The sequence below is a fragment of the Capsicum annuum genome, chromosome 10 (assembly GCF_002878395.1).
Source record: "Capsicum annuum cultivar UCD-10X-F1 chromosome 10, UCD10Xv1.1, whole genome shotgun sequence".
NCBI classification, from domain to species: Eukaryota; Viridiplantae; Streptophyta; class Magnoliopsida; order Solanales; family Solanaceae; genus Capsicum; species Capsicum annuum.
In genome coordinates, this window is record NC_061120.1 from 55,217,176 (window position 1) to 55,236,355 (window position 19,180).

Genomic DNA, 19,180 nt, shown 5'->3' on the forward strand with positions numbered 1-19,180 from the left:
AATCCTCTCACACTTGTGCCCAAAGGCTTATTTAAACTATAATTTTCTGCAATCTATGGGATTTTACATGATATTGAATTAGGGTTTTTTTCACCCATTGTTATTGATTGCAATATATTGATGTTTCCCATGAATAAAAAGTCAAATAGTATGATTTGGCATATTTTCTTAAGATATTGAAGCTAGGTTTATACCCTATGTTGTTCCTCCTTGAGAATTTAAGAGTTTCAAAGTTCTAGAAATTGAAGTATATGAGTATGTTGATATTTTGAGACAAATTACTGTAACTTCCAGATTTCTACATGAATTATGAATCTATATGCTATCTATTACGCATTATGATAAGTTTTAACTTGAGTTTGAATTATGGGTCATTAAGTCCTACTTGAGACTTGTAATTTTATGAGTTATTATGCTATAAGCACCCATGATTTGAGTATTTTTAGATTATTGAGAAATGTTTTAACCTAATGGTCATAGATTTTTGAAATCCACTCTACCTCATGAGACTACAGATTTGATTATTGGGTTCTTATGAACCATGAGATTATTTTGAAAGTGGATTTCCATTAGATGAGCGAGATAAACTAAAGAGAGTAGTATTTAGCATCGAGTTGGGTAAGTTACCATGGTTTCTTACCCCAGAACTACGTGCTACCATAGGTTTGAGATTTTGGGCCTGAGGCTAAGATGATTGGGCTCGAGGCCAAGATAAGTGATCACTGTTTTGAGGTTATACTCCTTGGCAAGAGTATGACGCCTCTCCCCAATGTGAGGTTTCTTCATTAGGAGGACAAAACATTGGACTCCATATAGCTCGCATGGTTTATGTCGGTTAAGAGAACCTCCTTAAACTGAAGTATTTTCCATTGAGATAGAATATTTTCCCTAAAGCTTTGAGATGAGATATTTTCTAAAGTGAACGAATTGCTTTTGAGTATTTTCCAAAGAAGGAAGTAGTTTTCTCTACTAATAAGAGTTGATCATCAATCTTTAAACCAAAGTCATATAATTCCGAGTTCCAAGTGTTTGCGTTCAAAAGAGTTATAAGTTCTTGAGCAATAAAGAAGTTTTACACTCCATGAGACATATGCATGAGTTGAAAGTATTGTTTAAAGCTTCCTTCATCCTATGAGTAATGAGAATAAGAGAAGAGCACAGATTTTAAAGCCAAAGTATAATGACTCACAAGATTTGTTTTACATGCTTCATTATACATGATTTATGAGCTTTACATTTTAGACTTGTTCAAGCCATGTGAGTCATTCCTATTTGCATGCATGATTTGATTAAAGAGTATTGATAATGTTTTATGTAAATACAAACACCCCCATATACTCAGTACATTCCCAAGTGTTGATCAATATATGCGTCTATATGCTATATTGTCTTTTAAAATAGGTGCAGGTGCTCAATCCCAGCCTCGTCAGTGATTCCCAAGTACCGTCGTCTACATTTCTACGGTGATGAGTCCTCATGGTTCGAGGACCTATCTTCAGACATTTCAGTATTCGAGTGTTTATGTTATTACTTTCAGTTCAGTTTGAGTCAGTTGGGGACCTGTCCCAACGGCTCTCGAGTTCATGGAGTAGTAGAGTCTTTGTCAGACAAGTTATCAGACTGTGGTTGTGTTGAGATTTCCAGTATTGTGGTCGTTTGGACAGAGTATTACCTACATATTCCCTTTCATTTGATATGACAGTACCAGTGCTTTGTATATTTCTTCTTGAATGAGCTATTATGAGAAGTGGTAGGCTCAAAGGGTTAGCTTGGGGATACTTGTAGCCTTAAGCACCGTGTGACGTCCCGGGAGATGATTTTGGGTTGTTACAATAGCCCTATGAAATCATGAATAATCATTAAAACATGCTAATGAATGAAAAAATATATCATAGGGGACTAAATATTAGCTTGGAATCCTAATTGGGTAAAAACCCTAGTTTATAAAAATCAAAAAATTCATGAATAAACTTATAAGTTAACCATGAGGATGAAAAGAGTTCCTAATTGAATACCCACATACTTGATTAGTTTTGATTCTTGAACTAAAGTTTGGAGGATTTATGCTTGAAGATAAAGAACCCTAATTTCTTGCTTTGGAGAAGAAGAGGACATTTCCTTGCTCTATTTTTGCTAAGTATCGGTTTAATTTTTGAAGGAATGAGGAATTTAGGATGATTAAATAAACTTATCCCTCTTATAACAAGTGAAAATACATAATTCTGGGGTTAAAGAGTGGGAAAAGTCTAAACAACCCCTTAAAATCATTTGAAAAACTCCTGGAAGCAATCCCGACGACTCAGGTGATGACATGTAGGGTTTGGCTACGATTCATAGCCTGAGTCATAGCCAAAGGAGTCAAATTTCTGTCCCCACTGATGACTCATTGTCTGAGTTGTTGTCACCAACAACTTTCATAGTGCTTCAGTAAATTGACCATAACCTTTTACTCTGATATGTAAATAAGATAAAAATGGATGCGTTGGAAATATAATTTAATTATCTATCCATTGGTGGGTCTTTAGATCAAAATCTCCTATTAATCTAGAAGTTATGATCGTTTGAAGTTTCCTATAGTAAGATTCTTCTCAAGAATTCAATCGATAAAGGATATTTTGACTTGTCTATGAGCTAAGAGTTATTTGTGGACTTAATGCACATATAAATCAATTTCAATACTATAAAAACATGAAGTTTGATTTTACATGTACTTGAAGAATGGGTCTAATCTTAGTTTGGATTTTTGAGGTGTTACAAACATAGGTACCTAGTTATAACACTCAATGAGAACATGCAAACATGTTAATTTAGATCAAATAAAAGCTCAAAAATTCTTGACAATCAAACCTTCGTATGCCTCACAAATTTCCTTGACTAATGGCTGTATCATGTTTAGCTCCAATGAGTTGCAATGGTCGAATACTACTTGAAGGTTAAAAATGAATTCTTGTTGACTCAAGAATGAAAGATCAAAAGCTAAGGATGGTAATCAAGAACTTTCAATGGAAAATAAAGAAGAAAAAAATGTAGCACAAAAAAAATCGAACTCAATAATGAAGTAACAAAAATAGAAGGAATTACTTGTTGCTACTTAGTTTGATGGATCAAAGAACAGATTTGGATATTTTAAATGAGTTAGCAAGTAACTAAATATGTTAATTACTAGTTAAATAGTTTAAAATTAGAAGTAAGAAAGTGTAAAAAAAGAACCACGGAATTTGGATACTTAATTCATTTTGGACCAGAAAATTTGACGCAGTGTTGAAAATGAGTAGAATTCTCTCTAAAACTGCACCACACACACCTGTCGGGTGTTTTTGCTTTTCTACTGCCCGCTGCTTATGTGGTGGTTCTGCATGCTTATTATTTCGGCAGTCAACCCATTAACTACTGATATGGCGGCTGACGTGGTTGCCATGTGGAAATTTATTTTTTATATTTTTTAAAAAATTTTACAAGTGGCCCCACTAACACTTAGACCTAACAATTTTGGATCAAAGTGTACTTTTCCTATCTTCTTATGAAAGAAGAACATGAAGATGCTCAAGAACAACAATGAAAAAACTCAATCTTTAAATTTTTATAACTTCTTCATTTCAACTCCAAATTTGATGAAATTCTCACACACATACTCCTTTCAATGCCACGAAAAAACCACACTAATTTTTAGCCTTCCAAACCAAGCTAAAAATAAATCCACTTTTCAAAATCTACAAAGTTTCAAAAGCTCAATACTCTTTCACGACATCTTCAATTCTACACCTCCAAATATAGTTAAATTCGAGATTTAGGCCCAAAAAATATTAGATAATCAAGATCTAGTGTCAAAAAAATAAATCAAAATAAAAAATTTGGATTTTTTAAATATTTTTGGATTTTTTTAATAAATCAAAATCCGAAGATTAAGATTTGTGAAAATAAACCTTAACCTAGGATCTAATACCAAATGATACAAACCTTAAAATAGAAGCTCATATTGACAAACAAAATAAAGCACGATTTAGACATTTAATAAGAGGATTAACAAAAATAAAACAAAAGAAGATAAATAGATAGACACAAACTGAAAGTCAAAATCAACCAACTTTAATAAATTAAAGTGACCTTCTTCAAATATCCCAACAAGCACCTAACACTAAAAAGAACCTCAAGGGAATTAATGTCCCAAGCAACTCTTCTTTCCAAACAAGAAACAACTAATAGCTTAAACATGCTCTCATAATCTCTCAGTATTTACTTGCACTAAGCAAATATAGAAGACAATATGTTAATGAAATCCACATTAATCACCTCCCATTTCTATACGGGCAGCTTAATCTCTTGAGATAAAGCATCAAGCCTTAAATGCTCAACCTTTACTTGCTGACAAACCATACCCTTAGCCACAAAATGGCCACATCTCTCTTTATGTTATTCCATCAATAGATCTTTTTCAAGTCATGATAAATCTTCACCGAATCGAGATGAACATTGTACCTTAACTCATGATCCTCTACCAAAATCCTTTCCCGTAACTGTTGCATCCTATTTTTATCGCAAAAAGTGGGATTCGACGTGACCACTCTTTTTGGAATTATTTATGGGTGAATGTAAAGAGTCGCCACCTAACGTATTAAGGTGCACTAGGGCACCGGTCTAGACCAACTATGAATCTATATTGTTATTTAGTCTTAGTTCACCAGAAACATGGGTAAGAATTTAAATTACCTCGAAAGGAAGGCGTTAGGCACCTTTCGAGGTCCACAAAGGTGGTTTTCGGTTGAATTTATATTTTATGTGGATTCTACGTGATAAAAAAAGGTCCCTTCTTTCATTAACTTAAATATTAACTAAGTGATAAAATAATTAATAAACAAACATATTATTTATTTCTAATTATTAACTAGGTGGAGATAAAAAAGGATGACAAATAATGTAAAAGAGATAAGCGAGGAGAGAGAAGAAAAGTGATTTATAACAAAATATTTATTAATTTAAAAATCTAAACTACCCCAAGAAAATAAGCATGTAGAGTAAATGTAAAAAAAAAAATTCGCAAAATCAAACAAAGAATAATTTTTGGTCTCATTCAGATCAGAATCCAAACTTGTTAATCATTATCCGGCCCATTAACAGGATTCTTAAACAAGTAACAATGGCAAACGTCGTGTAATGTCTCTGGGTATCATCACTTCCGAATGACTACCCATCCCACCCCATCTAGGCTGGTTGTTAACCTAAAGACGCACTAAAAAGAGAACGCTAATGCCTCTAGAAATGTCTATCACCCCACTTATCGCCCAAGAGGCATTAGGCTTTGTTAATTTGGATTTGTAGTCTAGATGAATCAAAGTTGTGTTTCCTAGGACTCAAAGCGCGTAAAACATAAAGAACGTCAAGTAGCATGTAATATCTCAAGTTAGCCTCTTGGTTAATTAAAGAGTGATTAATGTGATTAACATGCAAGATAAGTAATTATTTATTTTTTTAGGTTAACCAATAGCATGGTGTCTAAGTGAAAAGTAATTGCTATGTCAAGAGGGAATTAGTAAATGCTTCAAAAGTAATTGCTATGTCAAGAGGGAATTAGTAAATGCTTCAAAAGTATGTTGTGAATTTGTTAAAGGGCATGTAAAAGTCAAGTAAATGTGTTGGGGGTAACACCCGTTAATTCTATTATGCAAACATATTCAAAATGCTGAAAATTAATTTTAGAATGTTAAGGATACGTATTCGCATGCTGAAAAAATAACTAATCATGTTGCAGCCTTACCTTTTGTTACTAGAAATATTTATTACTTCTGAAAATTAATATGAGCATGTTGAAAATTTACCGAAAATTAATTTTAGTGGACTGAAAACGATTTTACATGCGGAGAGTTAATTTAAATATACTGAAAATTAATGAAAGATATACAAACGTTGAACATGAATCTTTTATTTGTCGCCTGATTTAACATGCTGGAACTTAATATTTATATGCTGTAACATGCTGGAAATTAATATTTATATGTCGGAGAGTGATTTAATGCTGGAAATGTCATTTATAATATGTCAAACTTTGTTAAACATGCCAAAAGTAAAATACATGGTAAGCTAAGTTGACATATTCAAATATAATTTTGATAATGCTGAATTAGTTAAACTCCTAAAATCATGATTTCTAAGTAATAAGCAATTTAATTAATAAATCCTAAATTATGTTTACCTAGGTGATTCACATAGCACATAAAGCACGTAGACCTAAGTTGTGTTAGCTACATGATTCATAGAGCACATAACCCCTCCCTCGAGGGTCCCCAATTTTATTATTACATCAGAATAATGTTTGAACAAATAACTTCTTACATACTAAATAAAATAAACTACACTTAAGTGGGAGCCTCCTTTCCCATTTCGAGTGACTCTTCAAAACACCACTTTAGTTTCATCTGTTAGGACAAACACAGCAGCGGAGCGAAAGAACACAAAAGAAAGGGGTTCAAGATAGAGCATAATTAAACGTAGAACAAGTAAGCATTGAATAATCCTATAGTCATATTTTCTAATATCACAAAGTTATCACGTAGCGCAAGAAAATTACATCGATAGAATCTTACCGGTAAGCCCCAAAGAAAGATAATAAAGAAGACCTTTAAGCAAAGAGATTGAAAAAGCAGAGTGGAACCGACTGTCTTCTTCAAAATCGAAAATGCCCGAGGAGTTTGAAAATAATTATGAACTTTAATAGGGGAAGATGTAACTAGAAGTGAGTCAAAGTATTCGATGAAAAGTGTCTGTCAATAAAAAGAGTTGTTATATGGTGAGTAGTAGCAAGAATTAATTAAAGAAACAAACAAGAAAGGATTAATTAATTACAGTAGAAAAGGAAACACAATATTCTAACAATCAATTAATATAAATCGGTAAATTGAACAAATTAAGAAAGGAGGAAAATATTTTAATCACCATATAAACAGTTCGTGCATAATCTGTTAAGATCAGGAAAGGTAAGAGGGAGAGCTTGTATGAAATTTTTTCCATAAATAAGCAATAATGAGGCTATCAGTCTATTCAAAATTTAAGTGAGAAAATTTAACTAATAATTGAGCAAATTAATTGCTAATATACATATTCTCAATCACACACAAATTATATGTTTACCATAAATATTTAAATATCAAGGTTTTCCAAGAAAATCATGCCAAAAATTTCGCTCATTCCAAAAAAAAGAGAAAAAGAATTTGTTATTACTCAGAAGTAAGAAAGGCACATAGTATGTTGACATAACATTCATATCTTCTAAGTACCGATTCAACTAAGAAATCAAAAAATGATTAAGAAGGATGATGATGAAATGGACTTCAAAATTAACATGCGGTGTTCATCGTAAATCAGCCAGACAATTAGCATCCAAACTCATAGAATTTTATGAGTAGAAATTGGGTGTTTTCACATATTCATATCTAGATGAGAAGATAAATCATGTATTTGAAGGAATTAAACAAAAATTCAAAGTCAAACGTTACCAATTTTGAATCTAAACACCTGCTTAAGAGAAAAAAGGTATATAAAAGATTTAGGCAAAACTCAAAATGAAAACAAACCTGAGATAAATTTACATTGGTAAATACATCATGTACTTGTAAATGTTTTTACAGTGAATTCCAATCGGATTCAAGGGCGTCGGAGTGATAGTGGTGGCGTGAGAGATAAGGATGGTTGTTGGTGTTGTTGTGGTGGTGTGGGATGCTGGTTTGCTGGTGTCGATTGTATGTGAGGGATGGCGGCTTGGGTGGTGGCAGCACTGGAAGGCGGTGATGGTGCCGATACTGTTGGCGGCTTGGTCATTGATATTGTTGTCGGTAGGGGGCCTTGGAGGTGTCAGCAGCATTGGGAGGATCGCCGGCTGCATGGCTGCTTGCAGCGGCGGCTGGCAGCGCTGAAGCTTCTGGCGACGGCGATGATGGCGATGGTCGGCTGGTCTCCTCCAATAAAGGTTTCTGTGGTAGCTTTGTTGGTGGAGGAGGTATAAAGGTCGAGGGAGTGGCAGTTTTCATTGGATTAGAGAGAGAGATTGAGAGAAGGTAGAGAGAGATGCGATTATTGAGAGAATAATGAGATTAAGGTTTTTGTTTTGAGTTTAGAAAAAGAAGGGGTGGGTGTGATCTCAGCCGTTGGATCAATCCTGATCCATGGCTGAGATTAAAATGACAAGAAAAATAATTAGGACCTTTAAATTAAGTTAACTGTGGCTAGAATTGTTATAAGTTGAGTAAAATTAGGCTAAGATTGTTATAAATTAGATGGAAAAAGGCTAAATTTAAATAAATTAGGAGAATCAATTTAAATTAGGCTGCTATTTTAATAAATGTGATAATGATGAGAAAAAATAATAAGACGGTGATATCAAATTAAATTAGGCATGTAAAAATTAATGTTACGTAAAATTATTATAAAAATTGTTGATAATGATAATAATAATAATAATGGAAAATAAGATAATGTATTTGTAAAAATGTGAATGTGAATATTTACGAAAAAATAATTTAATGATGTTTAAAAAAAATGTCGTATTTGAATTAATAAATTGTAAAAAAAATTATATTAAAGAGTAATAAAATAATTTGTACATTCTTTAAATCATGAATGTGACATGTCAATATCTGTTCGATACAAAATAATGTGTAAAAATGCTAACATTTGAAATTAATAATTTCGCTAAAATAGCAGCCTAAAAGGAGTATCGGGTGGTTAAAATTAGGTGTCAACAGTTGCCCCTTCGTTGTTTGAGAATGATAAAAGAATTGTCGAGCAACAAAAGCTGACGTAGTAGCCAATTTTGTCCGATCGAAAAGATGCTTCGTTGGAATTAAAGCAATAGGAGGTGTTTTAAAAATATTGTGGTCGAAACTTTGGTCTTAAGTCGCCTACATATCTCTGATTTTACGAGATTCAGTTCATGTGTAGTTCTAGATTTAGGAACGAATAATATTCCTAAAGAATGTTAATTATAAAGGATAGGGGCATCAACAATGATATCGTGGGTTGGTGTGATTGAAATGAAGAGAATTTGAAACAACAACGGGCTGAGAGGTATCAGAAAAGTAGGATTCAAATAATGATAGCTCAAATGGACACGATTAAAGACGTTCTGGAATATGAATATGATAATATTGTTTATTAAGGTTCTACAGGAACCCAATATCGTGATTAAGGTTCTACAGAAACCCGATATTGTTGATTAAGGTTCTACAGAAATCCAATATTATTAATTAAGGTTCTACAGAACCTGATATTATTGATTAAGGTTCTATAGGAACTCGATATTGTTTATTAAGGTTTTGCAGGAACCTAATATAGTTGAATAAGCTTCTACAGAAACCCAACATTGTTGATTAAGGTTTTATAAGAATCCAATATTTTTATTAAGGTTCTACAGAAACCCAGGGTTGTTTAATAAGGTTCCACAGGAACCCAATATTGTGGGAGGTTTTATAGAAACCCCATATTATTCAATTAAGGTTCTATTGGAATCCAAGATTGTTCAATAAGGTTCTACAAGAACCCAATATTGTGGGAGGTTCTATAAGAACCCCAAATTATTCAATTAAGGTTCTACAGGAACCCAAGATTGTTTAATAAGGTTCTACAGGAACCCAAGGTTGTTTAATAAGGTTCTAAAGGAACCCAAGATTATTTAATAAGTTTCTACAAGAACCCCATATTGTGGAAGGTTCTACAGAAACCCTATACTATTCAATTAAGGTTCTACAGGAACCCAAGATTATTTAATAAAATTAATTTTAATATTTTCAAAGTTAAAGATACAAAAACTTAGCTCATTTCCCCTATTGGGGATGTAATCCCGATTCCTCGATGATAATGTTTCTACATTTAGTATCTATTATCTGCACTCAAAGAAATATCGTTAGACAAAAAGAAATATTGATTCGCACCTTGCTCAAGTTGACTCCTTGATTGTTGTTTCTGCTTCATGGACCATTGGGAATTGAACTTCATCATGGTGAAATTTTTGAGAAATTCTCAATAATTTCTGCCCTAGTTTAAGATGAAAAGCACCTTTTGCACCTCATTGTGAATTGATATATTATTTATGAAATTTTTAAGGTTTCCTTGAAATCTCAAAAATTCTTCCCCAGTTTTGCCCTTAGAGTCTTATATTCCTAAGTCAATCAAAGAAAATATTAGTCTAAGAGAAATGGTTATCCTACACTTGAACATCGTGACCTTAATTGTAATCTGCCTTTATATGCTCAAGAGTTTGGCATATTATCTTGGTGCTTTGGATGTGGAAGAATTTGAAAGAGAGGAGAAAAAAATATTTTATTAGATTAAGATCAGACCAAGAGTGGGATTCCTACATATCCAAATGGAAGTCAGGTCGAACGTAGTTCATGAGTACAACAAAAGGTAAATAAGATAAGAAAAATTTATTGCCCATAAGACAAGTCAAATAAGAATGGTGAAAAATAAGAAATGTTTAAACGTCAATTCATTTTATGTGCTTTACGCTTCTTTTGTGAAAGTCTTGAAAATACTTTTGTCGGATCACCTTGAACAAAGATTTCACCCGTAGTAACAAGATCATTGCTTATTGGTTCTCGTTGCATTTTTATCCTTTTTTTAATCAGATTCTGAATCTTGTACCTTAGCTCCAAGCATTCCTCAATGTCATGACTTAGAATATTTGAGTGATAAGCATAATTTTTAGATAGATCAAAATGAGGGGGTGGATGTACAGGGATCCATCCTCTCCTCGGTTCCATGATACCTTAGCCCCTTAATCTTTTGAATATGTTCACCAAGGGCTCATTCAGGGGAATAAAAGCTCGAGATCTCACTCTCTTCGATTGATGGAAAGCATTATGCACTGGATAAGGCCCTTATTGAAAGCTGGGTTATGTTCAAGAAGTTTCTTACTGGATAGAGTAGGGTTGGATCTGACAAGCCTTGCTTTGAGAATCTTTTGATTCATAAGGTTCAATATGTACCCTACGAGAACCAAAAATAGCATGAATCCCTTCATTATTCTGATAGCCTTGGGGCTAAGGTATGGAAGGTGATGAATCTCCTTTGCCTTCCTCTGATGGACTCTTTAATTTTTGAAAAAGTGGCCAACTTTGCAAAAACATCAATTATTCTCCCCGCTCAAATTTTGTATTCTAGTTTCTTTCCAATCGAAATTAGACTCTCAAAACTGTGACTGGTTAGGAAGAATATTTTCTAAAAGTATATTCCATCTAGTGATCTGAGGAAATTTTAGACCAACTCCTCTTCAGGTACGGAAGGACATATCTTAGAAGCTTCTAACCGCCACCATATTGCATACTCCTTAAAAGATTTATGGTCCATTTTTTTTACCTCAAGGAAATCCCATATTAGTTGACTGGTATTGATGTTAAACTTATATTACCTTACACAATCTTGAGTCAATTCATCCCAATTATGCCATTTGTCAAAATCTTGTTGGGCGAACCATGTGAGTGCCATTCCTGATAGGCTTTGAACAAATAATCTCATCAGAAGAGCCTCATGATGTCCTATGCCAACTAGTCTTCCACAGTAGTTCATTAGATGTGTGATTGGATCTCCACTCCCATTAAACATGTTAAACTTTGGAACTTTGTATCCCAGAGGTAAACTAATTTTTGGGTGTAGACACATTTTCTCATACCTCATGTCGTAAATATCCCTAAAATGCAGATCCTCATTTAACCTTTTCTCTAGGTCATGAAGCCTTTGATGACGTACATCTAAATAAATTCTCTCATAGGCATAAGGAAATTGGTGAGAGGGTATGTGCGTAAGGCGAGGATAAGGAGGCATAGTGTTTTATCTTGGGCGAGGAGAAGGAGGGCTGGAGTCTTTTCGGATATTAAGTATATTTGTCATATTGGAGATTTAATTGAGATCGATGTTCAAATGCTAGACAACCTTTAAACAAAATAAACAAGCCCAAACGAAAGTTACCACATAGAACATATAAGTTCAAAACATAATAAACATAAAATAAAGGCATTCTAGGATGAAATATAGGGCTTAATAATTGGCTTAGGCATAAAAATCAGAGCTTATAACGCACGAAATAGATGATAGGAATATGATGCTGAAACTGAAATTGATTGTGAAGAAGATAAGAAAGTTAAGAGAATTGACAAGGTCGGGTTTTGTTGAACATCTGATTTGTTGATTCATATTTCAGAATGTTGATTCATCCAAATCCGTATATAAAATGATGAAATGGGGAAAAAGAAAATTTTATTATGAAGAGACTGAACTCATTAAATAAGCGCCTACGTATCCCTCATATAGGGGAATCAGGTCAATCATAGTTCAAATTACATAAGCAAGGAAAGCATAAAAGAAAACCGCAAATTATAAAACTTAAATGAATTTGGGAGTCTTAAGCGGAGAATCACCATGATATCCTCTACACTAATGTCAGTAAGTTCTAGTCAAGTTTAGAAAATCAAAATACATCCCTATTTTGTTTCCTCACAATTATCACCTTGGTGCCAATCAACTTCTGGATTATCTTCTTCAAGGTGAAGCACTCCTTAGTAGGTAAGGTATGACAGCAATGGGCGTGATGTAGCCTGTCTTCTTGAGTGGTTCATACAACTGTTCTACGGGTTCACCTAGAGGAGTGTACTATTTTGGTGTGTTTTTCTACCGCTTATGTTGAGGTCTGGTAAACTGGTTAGATTATTGATTTGTGGGTAGGTTTTGATAAGAAACTTGAATGTAGTTTGATTTTGAAGCAGCGGATGGATGTGGGTACCGAATAGTTTGAGGAGGATATTTTGTGAAGGATCGGGGATAATAAGCTTGGACATAATTGCATGTTGGAATGAATTCTAGAGCGGATGGATGTGGGTACCGAATAGTTTGAGGAGGATATTTTGTGAAGGATCGGGGATAATAAGCTTGGACATAATTGCATGTTGGAATGAATTCTAGAGTTGGGTACCATATGAGTTGAGGTTAGGTACGCTTACTTCAGGCTTTGGAGAATTGGATGTCTCGTCGGTGATCGTCTTTCCCTTATCCTTGTATTGTGGCTTAACCAAATTTGCCTCTACTGTGAGCTTCTTTTTTAGGTTATTGCCAAACTGCCTAACAAATCCAGTTTCAAAATGATCCTAAGAGACGCACTTGCTAGTATTTTTTTCAGCATACCACATAAATGCTGGACCCTTAAGTGAACTAACAAAGAGTTTCGTCTTCGGGCTATTACTTCGTCCTATAACTGATAGCTTGTCAAGGTGCTTATTCAAATGGCAATGAGGTTTTCATGACCCATCATATAATGGAAAGTTCAAACCCTCGATTCTATCATTGTCTTCTTCTCTTGATTTGGATGACTTATGCATTTTGGGCTGTTGAGATAATTCTGCCTCATGGTTAGAAGCCTATCCTTCTGTCTCCTTGTCCTTACTCGTATTTTTCAACCCAATAAGTTCTTTTAGCAACACAATTAAAAAATGACTTGGACACATGTGTGTATCACAATAAGGCATAGGTGAAGTTGTCAATATAGGAGACTTCGTAGTGTGGATGGGGGTGTTAAAGTCCATTTCAGATAGCGGCTCTGGAAAACCTGGTGGCATCTCAACTAAACCTCGAAGATTAGTCACTATTCCTCTAATTCTCCCTATTCTTGTTTCTAGCCTTCTGATGCTCGAAATAACTTTATTTTTATGCAACCCCAAGTTTTCATGCTCAGCTTTGCTATTGACATGATTGATAAACATTGCTTGACTAGAAATTTCTGAAGTTCAACTTTAGTCAACCTTAGAAGAAAGAATTTATAATTAGGAACAAAGTGTACGCATAAGAGTCCAGAATGAATATCCTACTCATTTGAAAATAATGAGTTATGCTCATTCGGAGTGAATAGAAGTTATTAGATCTCTATGCCTCTTAGAGGTTGTGAAAACTAGAGTATGACATGAGTATGACAACATCAAAAGGATCACGGCAGGACAAAAGTATGTAAACGTTGGAAGCAATAGGAAGAGGATATCCTAAAATGACAAGTTGTACTAAATGAAGCGAGGGTTTTACACAGACCCTAAGAGTGTATTGTAGGGTCCTAACATGGAAAAAATTTTGAGAGTAATGGACTCAAAAATTAAAAAAAAAAACTAAGAATAAGGAGCGACTAATACAAGAATGAAAATAACAAGATAGAAATGCAACATGTAGTATTATGCGTCCTTCAGGGTTGTGAACCCCTTTGGACTTTGAATGAGACTAACATTCAACCATCAAGGGTGCCAAGGCATCCTAGGTTGAATGAGACGCATATTTCTTAGTAAAATAAATATATAACCAAGACCTAAAAGACAAGAGTGGGTTTATGACATGGTTCCCTCGAGTAGACAATTCGAGAGTGGGAGAGCTTGTGACTGTCGACGCACCACTGATCGATCAATTTACAAGGCATTTTTCGAAAGGTGTTTTAGGAAAGAACGTCCGTGCAACCATACAACCATTCGTAAAAATAAAAAAAAGGTTCCAACTGGAGAAAAATATGAGCTGAATGCTAGTTACAATAAATCAGTAACATATAGCACAAAGCAAAATATAATAACATGCTTAGAAAATAAAAGTAAATAAACATTAAAGCATATAGCCGATAAAGGAAGAAGAGGGGAGGGGCATGGAGAAATATGAAAAACACATAAAAGGAGAAGGAATAACATGTGGGAAAAAATAAATTAAGATGTCAAAACAAACAATAATCATAAAAAATCACAATAAAAAAAAAAATTCAGGCAAACAATAGAATCCCAGGTAAGAATACAAACTCAGAAAGGTTAGAACCTAAGATCCCGGCAGAGACTCCATTCTGTTGCACCTCATTTTTCTCGCAAAAAGTGAGATTCGACACTCTTTTCGGGATTGTTTAAGGGTGAATGTGAAGAGTCGCCACCTAATGTATTAAGGTGTGTTAGGGCACCAATCTAGGCCAACTACGAACCTATGTTATTATTTAGTCTTAGTTCACAAGAAATTCAGATAAGGGTTTAAATTACCTCGAAAGGTAGGCGTTAAGCCCCTTTCGAGGTCCACAAAGGTGGTTTCCAGCAGAATTCATATTTTACGTGGGGATTCAATGTGATAAATAAAAGTCGCTTGTTTCTTTAAATTAAATGTTAACTAAGTGATAAAGTAATTAATAAAAAAACATGTTATTTATTTCTAATTATTAACTAGGTGGAGATAAAAAAAAGATGACAAATAATGTAAAGGAGATAAGCAAAGAGATTGAAGGAAAGCAATTTATAACAAAATATTTATTAATTTAAAAACCTAAACTACCACAAGCAAATAAGCATGTAAAGTAAACATTAAAAAAAAAAAAGAATACTCAAAATCAAACAAAGAATAGTTGTTAGTCTCATTCGGATCAGAATCCTAACTTGTTAATCATTATTTGGCCCACTAGTCGGATTCTTAAACAAGTAAGAGTGTAAAACATAGTGTAATGTCTTTGGGTATCATCACTTCCGAATAGCTACCCACCCCATCCCATCTAGGTTGGTTGTTAACCTAAAGACGCACTAAAAAGGGGATAAATCTAATGCCTCTAGAAATGTCTATCGCCCCATCAATCGCCCAAGACGCATTGGGCTTTGCTAATTTAGATTTGTAGTCTAGACGAATCAAAGCTATATTTCCTAGGAATCAAAGTGTGTAAAACAAAAGGACGTCAAGTAACATGTAATGTCTCAAGTTAGCCTCTTAATTAATTAAAGAGTGATTAATGTGATTAACATACAAGACAAGTAATTATTTTTTTTAGGTTAACCTATTGCATGATGTCTAAGTGGAAAGTAATTGCTGTGTCGAGAGGGGATTAGTAAATGCTTCAAAAGTATGTTGTGAATTTGTTAAAAGGCATGTAAAAGTCAAGTAAATGTGTTGGGGAGTGACAATTGTTAATTCTATTATGCAAACATATTCAAAATGCTAAAAATTAATTTTAGAATGCCAAGGATACATATTCGCATGCTCAAAAATAACTAATCATGTTGTAGCCTAACCTTTTGTTACTGGAAACATTTATTTCTTCTGAAAATTAATACGGGCATGTTGAAAAATTACTGAAAATTAATTTTAGTGGACTAAAAATGGTTTTACATGTGGAGAGATAATTTAAATATGCTATAAATTAATAAAAGACATACAAACGTTGAACATGAATCTTTTATGTTGTCGCCTGATTTAACATACTGGAACTTAATATTTATATGCTGGAAAACAGTTTTAACATGCTGGAATTGGAAATATCGTTCGTAAAATGTCAAACTTTGTTAAACATGCCAAAAGTAAAATACGTTGTAAGCTAAGTTGACATATTCAAACGTAATTTTGATAGTGCAAAATTAGTTAAACTCCTAAAATCATGATTTCTAAGTGATAAGCAATTTAATTAATGAATCCTAAATTATGTTTAACTAGGTGATTCACGTAGTACATAAAGCACGAAGACTTAAGCTGTGTTAGCTACGTGATTCATAGAGGAAATAACCCCTCCCCACGAAAAGTCCCCAATTTTATTATTACATCAGAATAATGTTTGAACAAATAACTTCTTACATACTAAATAAAATGAACTACACTAAAGTGGGCACCTCACTTCCCATTCCCGAGCGACTCTTCAAAACACCACTTTAATATCACCTATTAGGACATAAAGAGAGTAGCAGAGCGAAAGAATACAAAAAAAAAATGGGTCCAAGATACAACACAATGAAAGGTAGAACAAATAAGCATTAAATAAAACTATAGTCATATCACAAAGTTATCACGTAGAGTATGAAAATTACATTGAACTTTTATAGGGAAGATATAAATAGTAGTGGGTACAAGTGTTAGATGAAAAGTGTGTTAATAAAAGGAGGAGTTGTTTATATAGTGAGTAGTAGCAATAATTAATTAAAGAAACAAACAAGAACGGATCAATTAATTGCAGTAGAAAAGGAAACACAATATTCTAACAATCAATTAATAGAAATCAGTAAATTGAATCAATTAAGAAAGGAGGAAAATATTTTAATCACCATATAAACAATTCATGCATAATCTGTTTAGATCAGAAAAGGTAAGAGGGAGAGCTTGTATGAAATTTTTACCATAAATAAGCAATAATGAGGCTATCAGTCTATCCAAAATTTAAGTGAGCAAATTTAACCAATAATTGAGCAAATTAATTGCCAATATACATATTCTCAATCACACACAAATTATATGTTTACCATAAATATTTAAATATCAAGGTTGTCCAAGAAAATCATGCCAAAAATTCCGCTCATTCCAAACAAAGAGAAAAAGAATTTGTTATTACTCAGAAGTAACATAGGCACATAATATGTTGACATAGCATTAATATCTTCTAAGAACCGGTTCTACCAAAAAATCAAAAATGAGTAAGAAGGATGATGACGAAATGGACTTCACAAATTAACATGTGGTGTTCATGGTAAATCAACCAGACAATTAGTACCAAAACTCATAAAATTTTATCATTAGAAATTGGGCGTTTTCACATATTTTGATCTAGCTGAGAAGATAATCATGTATTTGAAGGAATTAAACAAAAATTCAAAGTCAAACGTTACCAATTTTGAATCTAAGAACCCATTTAAGAGCAAAAGGTATAGAAAATATTTAGCCAAAACTCAAAATGAAAACAAACCTGTGACGAATTTACATCGGTACATCTTTCATGTACTAGTAAATGATTTTACAGTGAATTCCAATCGGAGTCAAGGGCGTCGGAGTGACAGTGGTGGCGTGAGAGATAAGGATGGCTGTTGGTGTTGTTGTGGTGGCACGGGCTGCTGGTTCGCCGGTGTCAGTTGCATGTGAGGGAAGGCGGCTTGGGAAGTGGCAGCGCTAGAAGGCGACGACAGTGCTGGTATTGTTGGCGGCTTGGTCATTGATATTGTTGTCGGTAGGGGGCCTCGAAGGTGGCAGCAGCATTGGGAGGATCGCCGGCTGCATGGCTGCTTGCAGTGGTGGCTGGCGGCGTTAGAGGTACGGACGACGGCGATAATGGGATGGTCGGCAGGTCTCATCTGACATAGGCTTTTAGTGGTGTCTTTGTCGGTGGAAGAGGCGTAAAAGTCGAGGGAGTGGCAGTTTTCATCGGATTAGAGAGAGAAAGAGAGATAGAGAGAAGGTAGAGAGAGATGTGACTGTTGAGAGAATAGTGATATTAAGGTTTTTGTTCTGAGTTTAAAAAGGAAAGGGTGGGTGTGATCTCAGCTGTTGGATCAATTCTTATCCTTGGCTGAGATTAAAAGGATAAGAAAAATAATTGGGACTTTTAAATTAAGTTAAATATGGATAGAATTGTAATAAGTTGGGTAAAAGTAGACTAAGATTGTTATAAATTGGATAGAAAAAGGTTAAATTTAAATAAATTAGGAGAATCAATTTAAATTAGACTGCTATTTTAATAAATATGATAATGATGAAAAAAGCTAATAAGAAGATGATATCAAAATAAACTAGGCATGTGAAAATTAATGTTACGTAAAATTATTATAAAAATTATTGATAATAATAATAATAATAATGAAAAACTAGATAATGTATTTGAACAAATGTGAATGTGCATATTTACTAAAAAAATAATTTAATGATATTTAAAAATATTTCGTATTTGAATTAATAAATTGTAAAAAAAAATTATATTAAAGAGTAATAAAATAATTTCTACATTCTTTAAATCATGAATGTGACACGTCAATATCTATTAGATACAAGAATAGTGTGTAAAAATGCTAACATTTGAAATTAATAATTTTGCTAAAATAGCAGCCTAAAAGGAATATCGAGCAGTCAAAATTAGGTTTTAACAGCAAATCATCGACATCGGGAATGCACAATCTACCTTGGTATCTCAAGATACCATCACCATCAATCTTAAAAGCCAAGACATTATGCTGACTCACATCTTCCTTAATCTGCATCAAGGTAGGATCCAAAACTTGTTTCTCTTTTACCTCAATATCGAAAAAAGACTTCACCACCTCCTAAACGACTAGCCCATCATCTTCGAAATTTAAAAGACGAACTCCAAGATTAGTCAAATGGTGAATATCCTTCACCCAACCTCGATTCTTCTCATCAATATGAGATAAGCTCCCCATTGATAGCCTGCTTAGAACATTAGCAACCA

General features: G+C 33.7%; 1 long non-coding RNA gene across 1 annotated transcript; it reads right to left on the reverse strand.

Moving 5' to 3' along the window:
- Nucleotides 1-6,248: 6,248 nt before the first annotated feature.
- Nucleotides 6,249-18,224, reverse strand: LOC124887973. Its single transcript, XR_007045660.1, has 2 exons — nucleotides 17,690-18,224; nucleotides 6,249-6,755 (listed from the first exon to the last, which is right to left on the reverse strand). It is a non-coding gene; the product is annotated as an uncharacterized LOC124887973 (long non-coding RNA).
- Nucleotides 18,225-19,180: the final 956 nt, after the last annotated feature.